This window comes from Plectropomus leopardus, chromosome 15 (genome assembly GCF_026936395.1).
Source record: "Plectropomus leopardus strain MGB_pleo_1.0 chromosome 15, ASM2693639v1, whole genome shotgun sequence".
Classification (NCBI taxonomy): Eukaryota; Metazoa; Chordata; class Actinopteri; order Perciformes; family Serranidae; genus Plectropomus; species Plectropomus leopardus.
The window spans coordinates 24338656-24360931 of record NC_142190.1 but is presented as its reverse complement, the minus strand read 5'-3'; the positions used below and the strand labels follow the sequence as shown (position 1 = coordinate 24360931).

Below are 22276 nucleotides of genomic sequence, written 5' to 3'. Positions count from 1 at the left end.
GATTCAGATTTATGTAAATAATTGCTTTTAGTGCTATCATAGATACATGTATATATAAGTTTTGAGTAATACCCTCCAAGGATTGCTTGTTTTGTAAAACTATGATATTTTAGTCACCATACTGCATGACTTATCATGTAATTTCTATCCAAATGTTTAAATCTTGCCGTATTTTGTGGAGCACCCTGGTTGTGTGTGTGTGTGTGTGTGTGTGTGTGTGTGTGTTCTAAGTACATAAATGATTCCTTGCTTGTTCTGTCAGAAGGTTGAAGTACAAGCAGCACTCCAGTGTGAAAGTAAATCAAACTAGCGCTGAGTTAAACCTGACAAACAAGCAAATGATTTTCTTCTTTCTCTTCCTCTAAAATCCTTAACCTCAGATGGTGCATGACTCACGGAACAGTTGGTGCTATTCTGTAGAGCGCAAGAGCTACAGTCTCACCTCACACATGTAACACGACCTGGATAAAATAAGTACAGTTTTACAGTTTCTGCAGACTCTAATAACGCCTTGGTAGAAAACCGAGAGGAGTCCCAGCCCAAAGGGAACAAAAACACATTTGTCAGTGCATGAAGAGGACTGTTTTCTGTCACGTCTGGCTCGTCTGTGATCATTCCTTGTGAGTTTCTGTGAAACATGTAAAACTAATGTTGTCACTGACATACTGCACAGCCACAAAAAAAAAGTTATTTTAGGCCCAATAATTGACAAATTAAGACCAAAGACCAAATAACCAAAAAAACAGAGAGCGAGACGAATAGCCTACAAAGCAATGTTATTGTCTGTACTTGTCAACTATCTGCCTGCAGCCAGTTTTGAAGATGAGAGGCGAGTAGCTCTCTGCATTGCAAACTTACTGTGCATTACAAAATGTTGCAAAATGTTAGCGACTTTAATTTTAATAGCCATTCATTTTATCTCTCGCAAACATAAAACGTTACAAGGGACATGACAAAGATGTTGTGTTTGCAGCTGTTTCTTTATAACTAAAAATATGTGAAATTTTAAGTCTGGCGAAGTAAAAAAATGGCACTTCTGTAGCTGCCGGCCACCTGCCACACCACCTCAACATGCACATACTTTAACTTCATAAATGTTCCAGTTCATTATATTGCATAATAGTGTGAACGATAGCAACAGCAACCAAGAGCAGTATATAATATAATGGCGTTTGCACACACACATTTACGCTTGTGAATCAGTTTGAGCCATCATTTTGATTAAATGGCAGACCATCAGGCAACGGGTATTAAGGTGTGTCTCACTTCACACATGGGCTTTGTCTCTCTTGTTTACAAGTCATTTGGTAAAACAATCTATTTTTAAACTTCCAGATAAGATGGAACAATGAGTTGAGGTTACAGTGAGATGCTGGTGGAGTTTGGTGCAATCCGGCTAACCGGTTTAACAAGACTGGAGGCTTGTTCAGGCACAGTGTGCGTGACATTTAGGAGGATATCAGACTGTACCAAACTGCCACGTGTCTCAGATCTTAACATGTGAAAATATTCAAAGCAACCTTGGTGAACTTGAGGATTGCCTGCGGTCAGTTTAATTTTATGATATACGACACCACCTCAAGTCTTAGCGCCAAACCAGCAGTCATAATAAAAATACAAATAAAAATTCAAATTCAAAATGCCCCCACCTAATGTATTGATAAAAATAAATAAATAAGTTCCTATGCTACAACAGGCAGCCACACATCACTGTTCAAGATAATTATTTTCAAATGTAATTATGATCACAAATAAATTTAACAAGCTGACATTATTATTAATACCAGTTCTAGTATTGCAGTGTAGGCTACTGCATTTGAGTGTGGTTTGCCTGATTTTGCCACACCCCAACAGAAGCCTTTGCTTGACTGCTCTGGGAAGTCGCAATTAATGCCAAACACTGTACTGTCTGTCTATTTTATTAATTTCAAATACACTGAAAAATGGAAAACTCAAATGAAATATGACTGTAAAAGTGCCCATCATTTATGTTGCCCTGCATGTGTAATGTACACATTTATTGATGTGATAATAGCTTTTTTCTTTTAATTGCATATTTATAGCCTACAAAACACTGTATAGCTGTACTTTCTTAAAATAATTAATATAATCGGGCACCACAGTGGGTGAAAAGTGGGACTGATTACTGAGGGAACCCTCAAAAATCCTAGCATGAAAAGTTTGGTTGTGTTTGCAATTTTTTTAAATTTCTGAATGATTATTGCCGTTACTAAATTACAATTGGGTGAATAAAGTGGTGTGAAGATGGATTTAATATAAAAAACAATTTAGTAGGTCTCTGAGGCCCCCCTTACTCCTTTAAGGGCCCCAAAATGGTTTAGTCTGCCTCTGCACTTGGATTCGTCTCTAAACCCAGCTAGAGCCAAGTGCGTGGCTGCTTCTGCTATTAGAGCATCAGCGTATATGTCTTCCCCAAGGAAGGGAAATCAGAGTTCCAAAAAAAGAAAAGAAAGAAAGAAAGGAAAGGCAAAAAAAAAGCAAATTGAAAAACATTCAAAAGAGAGAGACATGGATCAAGAGAGGAAGGGTGGGGTGCCCACGGGGGCTGCTTATGCATAGGGCTCAGAATTTGGTGCTGTGCCACTAAATATAATAGAAATGTTTTTTTACTTGCATCTGAGTGGGGTGGCACATTTAGTCCCCCCCTTGTTGACACCATTGCTAAAACCTTGGTTAGTGTTTGCTTATAGGGTTTATTTATCTAATAGAAACTAAACCTGGACCTAAAGTGTTTTCCGGCATGCAACTCTTAAAAGCTTGCAAACTGTTCAGTGTGCAACACCTTAAGGACACTGAAGTATTTAAGTAACAATGTGATGGAATAAATGGTGCAATCCTGAGCAAAGCCCTTTCCCTCAGCACATATTAACAGGTTTCTGCTAGGTGGGTTTGAAACAAAGCAGGCTTAAAAAGGTACATTTTGGACCAAAATAACATTTTAATTGCAACTGCAAATTGAATGAAAACTAATTCCACTCGCCCTAATCCAGTTTGCACGTTGTCAGTTGCCATCCAACCAGTAATGAGTTGTCTAGACTGTCTGCAAAATGAATAGCCCGTGGGCCATTCACTTAGCAGAATATATTAAAACAGAGCAAGATACACAAGGACGAGACCTATGAGTGGACTTGTGAAATAATATTTTAGCTAATATAGAAGCAATGATGATTTATTTCGAGGTTGAGGGTAATGAATTGCCTTGACTCCTGTTTAGCACTTAAAGGTACCTCACAAACTTCCATCTGTGTAAAACCAATTTGTGTGGACAAGATTTGGAATAGGAGCCAATGTTAACAGCACCATTAATATCTGTAGTATTAATATGAAATACTACACACCTTCTGTAATATACTATGGAATATGACACACCTTGGGACCATCGGAGATCATTTGCAAAAAAAGAGAAAAACTAAGGCACACTTTGTTTGAACAGGGGAGGACAGCATAGAAGCGGTATGAATGAATGAAAGGATAAACATAAATAAATAAATGTCCATAAAGAGAAGTCATATTGCTGCCCTCTGTTGGTTACATTTAAAGCTGAGTGAGACATGACTTGACCTGCCAATGTGAAATTACAGTCTGTTCCTGTTTTGCCACAGAGAACATTTTAGCTGTGGCAGGAATCCAGTTTTCATGTTAAATATTAATCACAAAAAAATGTCTAAAAAAGTCTCTCTTTTACATGTAATCTTGGGGCTTTCAAGAGGTAATGCCGAGATTTAATCAAATCAAAATGAAATAAGAAAAATGTTTTTTTCCCCCCTCTAAACCATGCAGCTTTTCATTGTATGAATTTTAAGTTTTGTATCCATCAGTGTGAAAAATAGTGAGTAAGTCTCAGCACTAAATAAAGACAGTCAGGAGCTCTACATGTGTATTTACCTTTCAGTCTGTGAGTTGTGGCAGTGGTCAAATTTGACGTTTAACATGCATGCTTTGTAAATTCAGGTGGCTTGTGGAATTTTTGTGCAAAGCAAAAGCACAAAGTAAAATCTGCCAGCAGATTAAAAAAAAACACATTTTAGAGATCTAGCAACATTTTAGGCGTTGCATGATTTGTTTTTCTTGACTGAAATATTGATGAGGAAAACATTAGCTTTCAAATAAACCCCCCTCCCCCACACCCAAAAAAAAAAAAAAAAACTGTAAAAGTGTTTTGTTCAAGGAAGACTGCCGTCAAGGTTTACAGGTGAGAACTTGATTATCCACTGGTCCCGTTCAAGCCAGTATTCAGGTCTGATTCACACTTGAGTGAGTCCGTATGTGTTGTGCTGCTGAGACATTTTTGTTTTTAATTTCTAAGAAAAAAATAAAAAAATATATATATCCTATTTTTGTTAGTCAGCACTGCAAATATTATTTTCTTGAAAAAAGAAATTTACTCATAGTTCCAAGCTGTTTATAATCCTCAGGGAAGGCCTCACCAACCAACCAGCAACAAACTGTTATTAGAACTATTATTATTTTATGTTTTTAAATTTATTTCAAGTCCTACCCATCAAGGCTCTAACATGTGGAAGCAACCTAAGAGGCTTAAAAAGTTCAAATGAATTAATATCAATAATAATATAAAAATGATGTATATAATAATATCAGGAATATTTAATTTTATAACCTATTAGTTGTGGTGTTGCATTTTTCCATATTATTTTATTGGTTGTTACTAATATAGTACAAAAGTGGAAATGGGTTTATAATTTTAATGCTTTTTTTTTTTTTTTTTTAATAAAAGCATATGCAGTGACAAGCTTTGCAAAAATAACAGCCATTACTCTATTAAGTGAACATCCTGTTCTTTTTATTTGTTCCATAAAATATAAAGATGAAAAAAATCTAAGTATTTTATTTTTTTTAGATTAGGCCTACTACTATATATTTTTTTCTCATGGTGGCAACAATTCTCTGTCATAAAGGCCACATCCAGTGAAACATGCAAAGCACCTCGTGCCTCCACTAAAACAAAATGTTCCCTGCGTTGAATCCTCCCTGCACGTGCTGCCGGTTGAGCCATGTTAATCAAGCGGAATATCTAAAACACCGTTCCGGGAAGGCGTGCACCACACGGATCTGCCGTTTTCGGGACGCTCGGTTTATCCTAAAAAAAAAAAAAAAAGACACAATTCTGCGTTTTAATGATTATTAAAAGCATTTTTCGAAACGCGCCTCGTTGTCGGATTGCAAGGCAGCGCATTAAGGCCGGTGCTGGTGTTCCTACGGTGTTCCTGGTTAATGTAGGTCAAAGCAGTGACGGAAGGGTGTCCTCCGTTGAACCCGCGGTATTAATCCACATCACAGTCCTGCAGATGGCGCGCACAGTCAACTGAGTGCCCTGGGTGCTCACCACGGTGCTCACACAACAATATCCGTATGGAGCCTTACCCAGCTTGAGAGATGGCGATTGTCTGAAGCGACACCTCTGTCTCTCCTGTACAGCTGGAGGGCTTTGAAAGCAAAGTTCAAGAGTGCAGCGTTTTATCCTAAAATAGAGTTTTTCCAGAGTCTTTAGGCGCAGCGGCTCAGGAGGCAGGGCGCTTTATCAGGCTTGCTGGTCGAGCGTAACCTTAGTTGACCTCTTTGTCAGTAAAAGCTTGTCTTTCAAGATGCAGAGCCGCTTACACTGAACATCCTCTGCCCAGCACACCAGAATCACACACATGAATAATATATTGAAAGTATCTATTAGACATTAGGCCCTCAGTGTGGTTCATTATTCTGATCTGAACTACAGACAAGCGTGTGCGCACACACGCACACCTGTCACTGTCTAGACAGGGAGGGGGCACCAAGGCGGTGGGTGCGGGGGGGATCCCACATGACCCATTAGGCTACTGCTTTATTCTTTGCCAACCAGAATATATCTCAAGGCGTTGGATAATGACAAAAAAATCAACAACAACAAGAAAGAAAAGCAATCGCTCTACCAAATCTGATTGGCCGGCTGAACCGACACGAATTTTTTTCTCCTGCTCGCAAACTCGAGGTCAGCTCGGGACGTTAAAAAATAAATAAATGAGAAAATAGAAATGCGTAGAAAGTAGAAGACACGGCAGACAATCTAGCTTGTTGGTGGCGGAGGTGATTGACGGCGCCGCTGGCCAATGAGAAGCCGCGGCGCAGCTGGCTCGCTGTACTGGCAGAGGCGGCGTCCAATGCAAAGTTCAGACGAATGATGGACACATAACTGACAATTCCCCTGTCCTTTTGATCCAGACTGGGGATAGATTTGAGTTCATTCACAATTGTGAACGCTGATATATTTGAACAGCGAGCATTGGCGCACGCACAATATAAAAAAGGGCATATAAATGAAATAGAAACGGCGGGGGTTGTGCGTAAAGTGGGGACTCTCTCTGGGGGTGCAACATCACTGCGAACCCGTTTCAAACCTCATCACAGGTTTCGTTACGCACCATGGTCTCATTTATGAAATTGCTGTGTTGCTGCTCAGGCTGGAGCAAACTTAAAAAACACCTCGAGTAGGAGGAACACTACTACTACAACTACTATTACTATAACTCCCACCACTTCCAGAGAGCCATAATGGAGCCGGTTTCCCCGTCCCACCGTGCTTCCTGCGATTGGGGCGCAATAATGTTGACGGATTTGTGATCCAACCCAAGACAGTGCACTGTTCTTCCAATAGCAGCTTTAAGTGAAAAGGCGTGCCTGCCTGCCTGCTCCCCCTCCACCCCTCTCTCCCTCCCTCCTCCTCCACCACCACCCCTCAAAGTACTCGATGTATAGTTAAAAAATGGGAGGGCACACTTGAACCGAGCTGCTCTATGAAGGTAGGCTGCAGCGTGTGTTTATTGATGAGATGAAAAGAAGATGGAAGTGAGAAATGAAACAAAGTAAAGGAACATATTAAAAAAAAAAAACTATACGCGCTTCGTCGGGGGAAAACAGGGGGAGCCGTGGAAACGCTGTCGCCACTTTTTGAACGAGCTTCGAAGTGCAGGTAAGAAATTGAGAAAAGTAGGAAAAAGGGATGGGTCTTTACAATATCTATAACGCTATTATTACAGAGGGGGGAAATTAGAGGAATTTCATACGTAAGAGATGGAAACATGCTCGCTGACTTTAGGGTGATGTGCACGAAATACCACAGACTTCCATGTAGTTGTGGCCGGCTTTACCAAGCAAATCAGCTCTAGATAATTGCAAACTTCATTCTTTACAGACATTCTATAAATGTGACGCCAGCGCACGAAATGAAACGAGTCCCGCATGTTAGGAGACTCAGTTTTTTTTGGCTGGTTTTGTTGTCCATTTCTATTCGAAAACGCGCTGCCCTGGCATGACGCAAGTTTCCCCATCTGTCATTATTCTCACCATGCCCCTTTACCTTTAGCCCTTTACTTTCGGATTTGCCCGTGAGCCGGACAGGGGACACTTGAGAACAATACTCCGGGCAAACTGTGTTCACAGGTCTCTCAATCAGCGAAAGCCTCAGCGATGCTCGCAGGCTGCTTGTTCACATTTTACACACTGTGAGCCCGGAACAACTGTGGCAGCCGACGTGCGCATTTGGCTTTTAGGTCAGTTATTTGAATTAGAGGAAACGCGTCTCCTTATTGTAATTCACCACTGTTACACGCTCGTACTGTAAATGTATTTCTACAATACATTTCAGTTTGTTGAAGTTGCCGAAAAGATGTTCTCGATGTGTGATAATTTGAGCAGCGGCTCGTACAGCGCGTATACTCAGACAGATGTCTAGCCTACATTTTTTATGAATTAATATCAATACGGCTTGGCATTTATGAGATGGGGTTACATTAAGATATGTTCAGCAGGCGGAGGGGAAGGCTGGCTAATATTGTGTCTGAAGGTAAAACAATACTGCAGGGTCAGTTTCTTGGATAAATCACAACTAGATCCTCTGGGACTGTGCTCTGGATTTTTGGTGCCATGTTTCCCCCCCACCCCCCCAAAAAATGAATGATCCCTTTAATTGTCGCAATCCGCTTTTATTCAGTTTGGGGAGGAAAAAAAGGGTTGCGATGTGAGGATGTTTTGGCTAAAGGGTGGCCTAGATATGAGGCCATGCTTTGGTGTAATTAAAGTTGCAAGAGACGCTTCCTGCGTGCCTTTTGAGATATTTTGTTGCAAAATATTCATGGGCAACTCGTGATCCCTTTGCTCTTATCAGATGGCTTTAAAGAGGCACTTCACCTCTTGAATAAAGTTAAAATATGTATATACGTTCAGCATTGGCGCAATAAAAAATAAATGGAGCAATGACTGCCCGAAATTCTCAGAAAGGGCCATGGGGAGTTGTGCCGGAGCAACATGTCAGTCTTGTTCTTTAGGGCTCCATCTATCCGTGCGCGCCTCTGTCTGTGTGTGTGTGACTGCAAAAGGGACACAGTGTGCGTGTGTGTGTGTGTGTGTGTGTGTGTGTGTGGCAAACAGATGTTGTCCCAAAGCGCTTGGCTTTGTCAGATAAAAAGAGTAAAATAGCGTGTTCCTGTGTCTATAAGCGCACGGATGTTCTTTTTTAAACAATACAATACGTTCTGTGTCTGAATAATAGGCACAGGCTCGCCATATAGCCCAGAAGTTGTGTGCAGGTATATCGCTTTGCGTCAACACATTAGTCAGTGTCAGAGGTTGGTTCCGGTGTGGTCACTGAGGGTGTCCCTACACAAGAAGGCCGGTCCCGGGTTTGAGGCTGCGTAAGAGCGCAGCGCTGCGTCCAGCTCCGGTCTGTGGATATGCACCTGTGTGTGTGTGTGTGTGTGTGTGTGTGTGTGTGTGTGTGTGTGTGTGTGTGTGTGTGTGTGTGTGTGTGTGTGTGCGTGTATTTTTTTTACTATTATCCCTTCTCACTTTTGTTGTGATCACTTCCTCTCCCCGCCTTCATTCAGAATATGTCTCTACAACGTAAACGGGCTGCAGTCCTATAGGCTCGGTTATGTAATTGATGGCTACACTGGATCGTTTGTTTTCTGAATGGACACATTTGGAAGAACACAGAGCTGAGCGCGCAGACCCGGCGTAGCAGAAATGCAGCATTTCACTTTGATGTAAGATTACAGCTGGGCATGATTATAAATCTGTCCCATGAATTGGAGCATATTGATTGACAGGCTGCATGTGGGTGCGTAAAGTAGAAATTATATTGTCACGAAAGAGCACACTGGATGGAATACCCTTCATCTGAAAAGAAACTCCACATAAAACTTAATACCTGTATTTTTGGACATTTTATTGTTTGATGAATTGGAGGGTGCTTGTCTTGTGTGTAAGTGAGCTCTCAGCACAGCTTGATGTCAAAAACTCTCGTTTTATCAGCACAGAGGTGCACAGGAGCTGCTGAGAGAGAGACAGCCATTATGTGCCTCTGGGAGTGTGTATCAGGTGCCCAGTTTCATCTCAGTTAAGTCACTAATGAGTATTTATATGTATATATTCCACATGTACATTAATATTCACAGTGTTTGAGCCATCGCCATTTGCCAGCTTTCTGTGTCACGGCTAAAACCCACCCATGACTAATGAATATTTAAGAGCATGTCTGCAGACCAAGGAAACTCATTATTATATGAAGGAGACCCAGCAGATAAACTGTAGACCTCCTCAGATGAAGGCAAAGGGGGGGTGGGGGGGGGGTGTTCAGTTAATCCACACTCAGCAATCAATCCCAATTTTCTTCTGGCTTCACCATCCTTCACTCGTCCTCTGTAGCTTGTCACCCCTGTCTTCACATTCAGCCCATTTATTATTGACCACACTAGTGTGTGCCTGTAGCATTCAATTTTGAAATGTTTCGGGCTGATTTAGTCACTCTTTCGCACGTTCCTGCCACCTGGTTATTTGGGTTTACTCAAGTGAAAACGTGCAAGGAAGCCATGCTGGACTAATGTAACGAGTGCTTCTTTTTAAGAGACATGTAACAAAAAAACCCCAAAAAAACAATCATTTTGTACTGTACATGCACACAGATGGCAGGTCAGTATTCCAAATATTTTTTAAGAGCTGCAAAGGCACTGTTGCCCAAATAGGCAAGATAGAGACATCTCTCTGAAGCCTCCGCAGTGCCACGTTTCTGGTTATTTCCACACCATGCAGCCATGTTCACCAGGCTTTTACCAGGGAATCCTGATGGCTCAGAAATTCCATAATTAATTTATAAATATATTTTTTATCGTGTTGTTTAAATGCAATTCTCTTGAAAAGATTTTGAGGCGTTGGTGATGAGCAATAGTGAAAAGGACGAGAGAGGGCATGTAATATTGGTCATAAGTGGAATTAACCCAAATTCACAGAGGCATGCAACACTGTTTATTTTACCATATTTAATGTCAAGTACATTTTTTTTTAAAAATTTAAATGCATAGTTTAAATTAAAATTCTGCTTGAAAATTTAACCACTGGCAACATGATCGTAAAATAATATAAATTCTTGCATGCAGCACCAGTGTAAAATTAATATTGTAATTCATAACTCTAAGTAGGGCATTGTAACTAGTGTAACAAAAGACGTAAAAAAGAAATATGCACTTGAGTCCATCCTGGCACTTTGTCTACCCCAGTTGAACATATTTGGCAGCCATTTTGGGAATGCAGTAGAGATCCATCGATATAACGAGCCACTTTGTGGATTGCATCCAGAATGTCACAGTGCTTGTTAACTGCTTGGCCTTTTTGTCTCACACAGTGTTTATCCCTTTCCCTCCTTTTTTTTTTGTTCCTGTATAATTCTCGTTAGAAGAATATTCCCCCATGGAGCAAAACTAATCTTTGATGTGATTGCCAGACTGAGACTGTTTTCAGGTGCGCCTTAAAGTTAATGATAAGTCTTAGAATTAACTACAGAATGGCCTTCCAGCCTTTCTTAGATTTTAAGCTTAAAGATTTGTTTAGGATGTAAAGTTGCTCGCCTGATGTTTATAGTAAAGGCTGCTGTTTTACAGCAGCTGCAGCTTTAATACTGCATTTGAGTCCCCAGTTACCATGGCAACCCCCCAAAAAAATCAGATGCCTCTGAAGCACCAGAGGAGTCCCAAATAATTTTATATTGAGCATGTTGTATTTATTCATTTTATTGTTATGTCTTGGTCATAGTAAAATATCTAATTAGTGACTAATAGCTAACTCTACCTCGGTGGATTGTTAGCATACATGGATTTTTATTTTTTATTTTTTTACAAACTACAAATTATTGGCAGTCTAGCTGCCTCCTGGCTAACTGGCTTGGATCCTTCTACCCACAAAGCACCTTTTTCACACATAACATGCTTCTCTTCACATGATATTATTTTTTTTTATTATTCTTGAAAATACTAATAATACAATTGCAAAACCTATTGAAAATCCGTACTAGTTGCTTTTTTGTAATTAAGGAGAGAATTTCCCCTTCAGCTGCATTATGCAACACAGAGAAGCTGTTACGATGAGTTATGATGATTTCCTCCCAGCTATAAGGCAAGGCTGGGAAATAATATGCCTTGTTTAAGGCAAGGGAAATTTTATCTTGTTTATTGATGATCATTTTGCCAGGATAAGAACATTTTTGGAATAAATCAGTTATGTATCATGCATTCATAATGCTTTAAAGAAGACTTTTGTGACAGCTATAGTACGTCACATTTGTGCAGACTGGCTTAATTTGTCAAATCCTTGAGCAGGAATTTTTCAAAACTGCTCCTGCTTTTAGTAAATTTGCAGCAGGAAGCTAAAAGACCAGTCATGAAAATGACTTTTATTAAACCGAATGTCACTCAAAACCCAGTGACTTTCAGAGCTTGAGAAAACCAAAAACTTTAAGGCATGTTTTTCAGTTTTCAAAGGACTTTTGTTTTAGAATCTCCCCTCCCTGCGAGTATCACAGGAATGCGTAATGAAAGCACACATTGAGACTGAATAAGTATTTGCGAATGTGCCATGCTGTTGTCAGGAGGCTTTTGTCCCGTTTTAAAACTTTAAAAAACTCTATTGAAACACATTTAATATATACGGGATGGTAAATATAACATTGTTTCAGGATTGACTGTTTTCATTTAAAAAATATAAATAAAAAAGATGACACACTTGCCTCAGTAACACACTTGCCTCAGAATGTGTCTTACTTTAATTATTACACACAAATGCAATGTAGCACCAGAATTAATTTTCTCTTGTACAATATAGCTATTACACAATTCTAAAATATTTTTATAATAACCCCAAGTAAAATCTATTTTTTTCCCCATTATTTTCACATGTAAGGTTTTTTTTTTAATATCTTTTGTTTCATACATACACAGTTACATACAATACAAACACAATCCAGTTGTGGGTGTGACCATGTGTTTCCATTACCTTTGCTAAAATTGCTAACAGCCCCTTCATGCTTCTCTATATTTGCAGTTCTGGTTTTTGTTTTTGTTAAAAGTCATCTGTTTGAGAAATGGTGCTATAAAACCCAAATATCATATAACAGCTTGAAAGCAGGAGGTGCTGTACAACAAGTACAAAAGTTTTTAAATGCATACAACTTGTTGCAATAATGTATGTTTGAATCCTATACGACCTCTTTTTTTTTCTCCAAAGGCAAGCATTTAAACGTAATTTGAATTCCCTCTGTTTATACACACGCAGGCCCAGGCATTCAACTGATGTGAAAAATGTATCCTGGATTCTAATAGCAAAGTTGTATGTTTGCCAAGGTGCATGTGTGTCCTCAGTTCACCCTGCTACCCATATGGTTTTCTACAAGTCATGGTGAGATCACTGCCTCGTCGAAGGGGAAAAGTATCTAAAGAGGGTTTAAGGAAATAAATTTGAAAAAAAAGTAACAGTGTCTTCGGTAACTTTTTAACCTGTTTTTTTTTTAAACAGAATGAGTGCTGTGCATTCTCAGCTTCTCTCTTGGCTTCAGGGGGACTTTTTAAGCCTCGTGTCAGTAAACAGCACTCACAGCAGCCAAAACGTTAAGATTTTGTCTCACTCAAGGTACATCGGTATGCACTGTGCAATGAGTAAACTTGCCCGTATTTACACAGAATTATTTACACAATAGTATTTGTGTTGCGGTTTTTATTACAAAATGTAGATTGCTGGGCATATTTCCACAGAATCTAAAACCGCATTTTATTTTCTATCATGTTGACTAAGTCGTTTATTTTAATGCAGCTGCAGCAAATCAGTGTTAGACATTTTGTCTTTAGAAAGTTATTCTTTAACGAAGAATTTTCTTAAATAATTATTATTAAAATAATTATTAAAAATAATATTTCTTAAATAATAATTTTCATCTCGATACTGAAAGGATTATCTGCTGTGATACTGTCTACATTGTTTATTGCCCTGAAAATGACCTTGATAAAGACAGATTTCAAAACAGAACTCTTTCACAAAATCATTATTAACAGCTTTTTTTTTTATTAAGAAATGAACGTTTTTGTTGTTCTTGGACCGTTGCAGGTGATCTACGACAGTTGGTCCACGTGACTGAGGAAGAGCACGTGTAACCTGTCCAACAACAAGCAAATTTTCAGTTTTATTATTGGTGTCAGGCTTGTTTTTTTTTACAAATGTTTGACGTTTAAAAAAAAAAAAAAAGTGATTCAGATCCCTCTCAAGTCTAGTTCATAGCACCTGCGTTACATTTTCAGTACAGATGCAGTCCATGTGTCAGGCTCTCAGTGAGATAGTTGGGTGGTTAGTACACCAGTGTAATAGCTGTCAGTTGTGGCAGCAGTGGCTCTTAGAATAAAATAAATAGCAGCAGCTGTGTAAACCAACATTAAGCTTATATTTATCATTTCTATGAAAATGCATTTCAGACAAAACGCTTTTACGGCCTTTGACTGCAGTGGGCTAGTATCTCAATATACATTCAGTCATTCACTCAAAATTTTCCATTCTTCTGCCTATTCAGGGTCATTTCAACGTTTTCCAACATGCATTTAGGCGGCACAAAATCCCGGCCAGGTCACACACAGTCTCACACACTCATACAGGCAACAGGAGTTAGTCATTAAAAGTGTACTATTGGATTAAGTTCTTCAGAAGTTCTGTTGCCTGAAGATAAGTGAAAAACCTTTCTCAGCTCAATGACACTATAAATGACTTTGAAGTAGCACAGCCATGTGGCATGATTTTTTATAGTAATGTTACCAGAAACAGCTGATGAGCTAAGGTTACACGCTGGGGGCTTATGGGTTATAGATTGTTACCATCAAAGATAATAATTCTGCTGCATTCAAAGAGACCACACTGACCAGCAATTCATGTGCATTAGTGAGGCCAAAAGGCCAGATGATTATCATAAATGGAGCTGATGGGTGGTCATGTTATCTCTCCGCTTTGTGCTGTGAGTTGACTCCGTAGTGACTCTGCTTTCTGTATAACACATCACAAAAGACAACCTAAACTACATCAGCATTTAATAATATTGGGAAAATGTACATAAAGTGTGATTAAATAAAGAGAATAAAGTAGCGTTGATACGCAGCCCGAGAGGCTTCTCTGTAAACACACAGTATGTCTTTGCAACAGATAATAATATGATCTGGTATCAGTGATCAGGGGCGTATCACCAAATTCTGGGCCCTTTTTATAGGTTGTCTCTGTGGGGCCCCTGCCTTTCTTTTCGTGATCCATGTCTCTATCATGCACCTTTTTATTTATTTATTTTATTTGCAGTCAGTTTGCTGTCTCTTTTTTCCTTTCCTTTCTTTCTTTTCTCACTCAGCTTTAGCTACAACCAGACACAAATCCTTGTGTAAGGGTGGACTTAACCATTTTTAGTAAGAGGGGCCTCAGATAGTCACACTATGTCTTTAATACAAAGTTCAGTCTTTCAACCCCTTAATTCAGCCAATTTTAAAATACTTATGGCATGAATTACAAATGATTTTTTTTATTTAAAAAATTGCAAACAAAACCAGTTTTCATTCTAGGCTTTTCACAACTAATACAGAACTAATATAACCATACTGCAACATAGTTCTGCCCTGCAGTCAGTCTTGAGCTCTGGGTAATAAAAAAAAAGGTTATGTACAAAGACAACCTGCCTGCAAAACTAATTTAAAACTGAATTTTACACAAGGAAGCACAGCCTTAAATTAAAAAACAGTCGTTGAACAAAGAGTGCCATTTTTAAAATATTGCTTACAATTTTTACACACAATTTTACTACTCTGATGCAAGTATAAACGCAGTGCACTCGTGACACTCTGACCTATTCAGTATTGATAAAGGTGGCTCATATGAAGCTCATAAGTGGTTTTATAAGTTGAAGTTTACATAAATTATTGTAGTTTTTCTATTTTATTCTTGTCCTCAGATTTTAGGGCTGATGTTGGTGAGACAATAAATACATAAATATATGTATCCTAATGTATTCTTTAGATATAGTTAGTAGTTTTGCAAAATGACCACACCTGTGTTAAGTGATACTTTCTATGAGTACTGACCTTACGTCAGCGCCACCAAAGAGGTTATGTTTTCGGTTAGGTTTGGTTTGTTTGCCAGCAGAATTACAGAAAAACGTTTGGCCAGTTTTTTTTTTTAATTGATATGGACGAGTAAAGCACAAGCCAAGGAAAAACCCATCACATTTTGGAACGTTTGAATCATGTGGCAGACAATTATTTTTTTTTTACTTCCGCTACCATTGCGAGATCGGGCATTTGGCCCTGGTCTGCGCTCTCCCTTTTTTCATCGTTATGTGTGCTGCTCTGTGACGACACCTCCTGTGTCTCTGCTCTGTGCGTTTGTGTTTTCTCCTCCCCGTGCAGGTAGTGGGTTGGCAGTGCAGGTTGGCAGTGCAGGTTGTTGGTGCGCTGCGGGCTCACCTGGGCTGATGAGCTCAGAAGCTCACAAAACCGGGCTCTTAAGTCTGCCTCAGTCTCTCACAGCTCCCACATGATCTCGTAGTTTGGTTGCTTTGTTTTTTCCTTTAGCGTGCAACATCTTCAAACATTATTTTCCACTCACCATGGAAATTGTTGCACCACTGATAATACTGATTGTTCACATTTCATTAGTTTGTTTTGCAAATAACATTTTTAAATAAATGGTTTCTTTTCTTTTTTTTCCCTTCACCCTTTTGTGCACTCTCCCTCCTTTTTTTCTGAACCACGAGCATGTTCGTGACAAAGTGGGGGCTCATCTATTAGTATAATGAAAATACCATTATTTGTGTAAACCTGTTGTAATTTTGCGGTTTGACAGAACTTTTTGTTAAGGTAACTAAATTTTGATGCCAAAACTGGCTTTTTTGCCATTATGTTAGTGGGAGAAATACACATTGGTTGTGTCTGTTTTAATTAATTTGGGGGTGAGGGAGCTTTTGTCAGTGTTGTGCTGTTGTAGCTCTATTTGGTGGGTTCTGAATAAGTTTGGGGCCTTTGGTTTTGGCCTTTGTTTGGAGTATATTCCCTTTGGTAAGTTTATCCCACGTGTTCTACTTAGGGAATCTGTGGGGCAAATTTTTATAAGGCAGTAAGGGTGGGTAAAGCTATATGATCACGCTTACTTCTGTGGCTTTCTGGGAGTGGCTTTATATCAGGTGCTTTCCAGTCCCACTGGTTTTAGTGATTAAATAACTTTTCCTGGTAATTGCTGGAGGACCTTGAGTTTAGATGGGTAGTTTTGGGCTAGTCTTAGTTCTTGAGGGCTTGCAACTCCTTTGTTGAGGCAAAAGGGGGTGTAAATTTGGACGATTGTGCAACTGGATTTTCAAAAGTATATTGTGTCTTATGGAAGCATTTTAGTCAGCTAAAATCTTTAGATAACATCTAGTCTATTTGAGTTTGTTTTTACTAAAATACCAATGACACAAAAAAAAGGTTTTTTTTTGCATTTCTCTCATTTCTTGTGAAATTCTGTAGTTGGCTTGCTCAACTCATTCGTCTTGCAACAGAGTATTTTATGGATAAAGTTACCTAACGTGGTTAGATTGCACCCCTCCCCATTAGATTAACAGAAAACCATACCTTTGTGCCAACTTTTGTTGATTTCAGATTGTGCTGCTGCTGCATGTCTCAGTCATTATATCTCTGTTTTATTGCTCAGCTAAGCCGGCAGACCTCTGGACCAGAGGTGCTAGCACTTGGTTAAAGTGTGTATAGGGCACTTGTGGTCAACTATTTGAGTGTGTCAGCATTACATTTTTAGATGTGTCAAACGAGCTGACGAGACATATATAATCTGTATTTACAGCACAACAGCTTGCCACACTATAAATACACTAAAAAGTGCTACATCCATAAGGCTCAAATTAAGCCCAGAATATTCAGTATTAAGTCATCTGGATTTTATATCACAGAATGAGTACAACCTGCAGTTGAAGACGCAGCATGTTAAAGGTATCGTTAGTTTACCTGAGTAATGACTCACTGTTATCTCAGCCCGATGGCATGTGTATTGTTGTTGCCGTAGCTACAGGCTGAGGAAGTATGTTACATCATAAAAACCTTTTGCAAGGTCCATTTTCACCGTTTCCTTCGCTTCTGCGTTGTTAACAAGCAGAACGTCATTTCGGTACACTGGTGAACCCTTTTAAAAGACAAGTATGGAGCTCGGGAGTGAGGCTAGCTTGCTGACCTCTTGAAGCACAGACCAGGCTGGAAAAAAAAAGTGCAGGGGTTGTGCTGGACTGCTCAAAGCACCCTCGTGCATTTGTGAAAAGTTCAGCTCTGTGCTGGACCAGCTCGCCACTGGCTGGTGCACCCTCGTGCAGCTGCCGGGGAAACACATGGCAGAGAAGTTATGAGGCTGATCACAACCATGTTCACAAATGGGGAAATAATCAGATTATTCAATTACAGGTTCCTTTTATGTTCAGATATATAGCAGGACAAACCATGTTGTAAAATGTGTGGAAAAAATGTTTTGATTCCAATTACATTGCATCAATGTCATAAATATCTTAACATAATCCACTTATTTGAGACATGTTGCTGTTTGACCTCCATATATATTTTTACATGTGACCCTGTGAGTGTAAGGCTTGTGTGAACATTTCTTTTTCCGTTTCTAAATACTGTACATGTGAGAGTGTGTGTGTTGTCTCTATAGTGATAAACATAGTATACACTTAACCGAAACATACCCAGAGTCTGTGCTGTACTGTATGAACTGCCTGCTTGTTAGCAGAGGTCCCACACTATAGTCTCATAATTTTGCACCAAGCATCTTTGTTCTGCTTTATCTCCCAAGGACATAAAGTCAGGAGACACTTTGTTTTTTCTCTGAGATATAAAGGTGCTAAAGCCCTGTGCTACACAGTTCACTAGTTGAGATCATACGGCCACAGAGATATGAGTAGATATTTCTTGCCAAACCGAATTAATTAACTGCCCTTTATCATGATACACTAGTAATAGACAGAGGAGTCCTGTATGAGCATCTTTGTAGGTTCATGAAGATCTCTCAATGGCCCGCGAGGTCCTTTTTTGGAGAGCCAAAATGTCCTTGACATGTGTAGTAGCTGTAGAGAGGCAGTTGCTGTGGACACTTGTGCCTAAATGATAACTCTTGAATTTAGCATTATCTGCTTCGGGGGTTAGAGGTGTTTTGGAGACTATCATATGAGTAGTCAGATGGTTCTTTTTGGTCAAATGCTCATTAACAAAAGCACAGCCATTTGCCAGTTCTGAGCTGTTCCTTAAAAGCGTCCCTTTCCAGCACCAAAGCGAAACACTGTCTTTATCTTTTTGAATGGCTGTAAGCCAACAGTGGCTGTTTGTTTTTGCCCTCCATACTCCTTTTGGAAACGTCCTAAAATACAGCGTTTACTGATGGCACTAATTCATGAATGTTTGTGTGCCTGGAAAAAAAAAAGTATATTAGAAGTAGATTATCCTCCCATCTGTAAATAGACAAAGGATCTGCTATGGATAACGGGTGGTGGTGGGTGTGTTTTTGACAGAAAATGACGAAGTTGAACAAGCTGTCCTGTCAAAAAATATTTAAACTGTCCTTTACTTGTGTAATGGCATTGTAGTGTGAGTTGGTATTTGTTTGCTCGAGGAATTTATTTGAAAGCCGCACATCCTGTCACATTTGATTGGCTTTCAGTTGGAAGGAATGTGTTATCACATTGATCTGCTGTGCTATTTGAGTCATTTTAGTGGCAGTGGAACTAAACACGAACAGTTTGATTAAATTTATGACGACTATAAAGAGTTAACAACAGTCCCAGCTTGTGTATGGTGCACAGAAATGCAGCTATTCAAGCAATCTCGATTGAGCAGTGGCCATAACGTTACACTGGCACGCTGTAATTACTTTACAATGCTTTGACCAAGAGCGTTCGCGACAGGAAAAAAAGGAGTTGTGAATTAATGGAATGCCATTTTACAGCGTTTGCATATTTTTAAAGTGTCCCCGGTGATGAGCTTGAAATCGAAACTGTAGTTGTGAAGGAAGAATCACTGGGATGTGCTGAAGGTGAAAAGTCAGTTCAAAGTACAGGAAGTAGTTTCACGCCAAAATTATGAAGACAACACCTGACTCAAGTGTAAATCATACATGTTTTGAATTATCGTCAGACATTTAGACACATTTCAAAAAATATTTCGTTGGTGTTATGTTAACACCATACAATTTCAGTCAAGAGAGGAGGAAGGGAAAAAAAAAGTGTAAAAAATCTTGGCTCAACTTGTCAACTGCCTACGTGCTTGTTGATGATTCTCAGTGACTGCTATAAAGGCAAATCAATTAAATTTTGAGAGGTGTTTTCTGCTGCGTCTCCCAGAGTGTGTGTGTGTGTGTGATTTAGCTGCATTAGTTACCTTACCTGTTAATTGCTTCACAACGTTATAGACGAACACTCGAATGTAATAAGAGAAGCGGCGCTCTAAATTACTCTGATTCAATCAGCCAACACAACATTGTTGGGCGGAGATGAATATTCAGTTACCTGAAAGAATAATTTTTAATTGTGCTGATCAAAGAAGAAGCAAGACAAAGTAAGCTGAAGTTTAATTTGATTTATTTTTCAGAAAAGTTTGAGAGTGATAACAGTGAGTTGCAGCTGTAAATTCTTAAATAAATGTGTCTTTGTTGAACGCACCTTGAATTATCAGATCTTGAATAACTGCTTAAAATGTGCGCTCACTACACATTTACATTGTGCAGTAAATTACATTAGATCCCATACTCAAACCATACTATTAAAGCGTGATTTCTGGCAGTTTATATGCTAATGCACTTGGGCTAAATGGATGATTGAAATTAATAATTACAATGTTGGACAGCGACGGTTAAGCAGCAGAGATTTCAAACAAACTCATAAATTACTATTAATTAGGTGCAACACTAAACACTCTTGATAAGTGCAAATCTGCATCAGCTTCGTGGAGGTGCCGTATGCACACGCATGGACATGAGGGTTTTTTTGGACAATGCCCCCGTGGGCCTTTTGTCTCCAGATTTAAATGTATCAAGGGCCTTGAATATATGATGCTTGTGTTGTAAGCACTATTTGCATATTCAGGATGTATATTATTCACATGGCTGATACTGCTCCTTTCATAAAGCATGCCTCTTATGTCTGTTCTCAACCCCCATCCCCCATCCTCACCATTTTAACCCCCCTCCCCACCCAGCAACCCCATCTTGATTAACTAATGTCCAATTCGATGCAGCGTATTTCATGAGCTTGTCACCTAATACAGGCAGCTGATTAACCTGGAGTCTGGCTGGTGAAGTTGCAACCCTCATCTCCCTGTCTTTTTTTTTTTTTTTTTTTTTTTTGCCCCCACCTCCTCTCCACCCTCTACCCCAACACCCCTCCTCCTCCTCAGTCTTTGTTGTGGCGGCAGCAGTAGAGCATGCATTGCATTGGCGGTCTGAAGCATTGTGTCTGATTTCCAGCAGACAAACTGACCTCTGGGGATTTATTGACAGCAAACTCCACAGAGGCAGACACAGAGCTGGGAGCATGGAGAGGCAGCCAGAGAGGGGCGGAGGATGTTGGGGAAAGGTTTCGTAGGGAGGGGAGGGGGCATAGACGGAGAGACAGACAGATGGAAGAAAAGACGGCGAGAGAGTTTCGACGTGATGAAACAGGAAACAGGTAAAGGCACACGGAGAGCCGGATCAATACGAGGAGGGGGGCGGGGAAGATACACACCCCAAATTTGGTTGAATTTAAAGAAATTGTGTTTTTTGGTGGAGCGTTGGGAAGTGAAAGAAAATGGCTGCCTCCTACAAGGATCTAATTAATTTTGAAGGATCATCAGCCCCTTTAGTCCAAGGCAGGGTACAGGAGGGAGGGAGGAGGGAGGGAGACAGACCCCTGGGCTGATTAGAATTCACTGCAGGTAGGCGCTGGCTGCTGCTCACCCACTGTGTCACGGCTAAAATGGAATCACTGTTGTGAGTGGCAGTCTGGGCAACTGAGGCCTGCTTCCCTTGGCCTGCTCCTTTGTTGCCAGCATTCACCTCACTTTACCCCTTAGGCAGGTGGATTTACATGTCTGGATGGGCGAGGGAAGCCAGTGAGGGAACATATATGTTTGCATTGTCTAACAGTAGCGATGAAAAAAAAAAAAAGAAAAAAAGAAGAAGAAGAAGAAGAAGAAAGGGCCCATGGCACCAGAATACAGTTACATCTCAAGCTAACGGCTGCAGAAGAAGGGGGGGAAAAAAAGGTCAAATATTTGCCACCATTATGGATTTGAGCATTTTGGCTCACATGTGTGCGGGAAGGCTTTAACCTGATATTTTTGTTGGTTTTCACAAGTCAATTTTGAATTATTTTAGTTAGAGCGGTTAGGGTTACACCTACAGGAGGGTTTATAGTTTGGTTTTAAGTTTAGGTTTTAAACAAGGCTCATGTTTGGGGTTCAGGCTCTATAATGAAAGGGCTGAAAGTCCCAGTTCAATTTACAGCTAAGCTTAGAGAAAAGGGTTTAGTTTGAGATTAAGGGGTAAAAAATTTCACAATAAAATATATTTTCTGTCCTGACCAACATGGAAGGACTAAGCAGTGTGCGTGTTTAAGGGCCAAAGAATAATCTGTATAATAATAATCTCAGTATCGAGTGATCACCCTCTGCTGCTAAACACGCTATTACTTGTCTATATCTAATCAACAGATTTGTTAGTTGACAAGGACGTTTCAAGAAAACAAGCGCCTGTCTTGCTGCTCGCAGCACTTCTCAACATGAAGCCTGTGGGCACAAAGCAGCCTGTGAACGCAGCCATTTTACACTTTAACCCCTCAACTCTGGTTCTCCCCCAGATATTCTCCTACTCCGTACTAAACTTTGAATAAAATCATCATCTTATTTGACCATTTCGAAGC

At 39.8% G+C, this 22276-nt stretch overlaps 1 protein-coding gene across 1 annotated transcript in view; it reads left to right on the top strand.

Moving 5' to 3' along the window:
* The first annotated feature begins 6748 nt into the window (after positions 1-6748).
* zbtb20 (zinc finger and BTB domain containing 20) overlaps positions 6749-22276 on the top strand; it is a 34460-nt gene continuing 18932 nt past the window's right edge. Inside the window, exon 1 of the mRNA XM_042498839.2 lies at positions 6749-6982. The gene's annotated coding sequence lies outside the window, so the exon portion shown is untranslated. The remainder of the gene's footprint in view (positions 6983-22276) is intronic.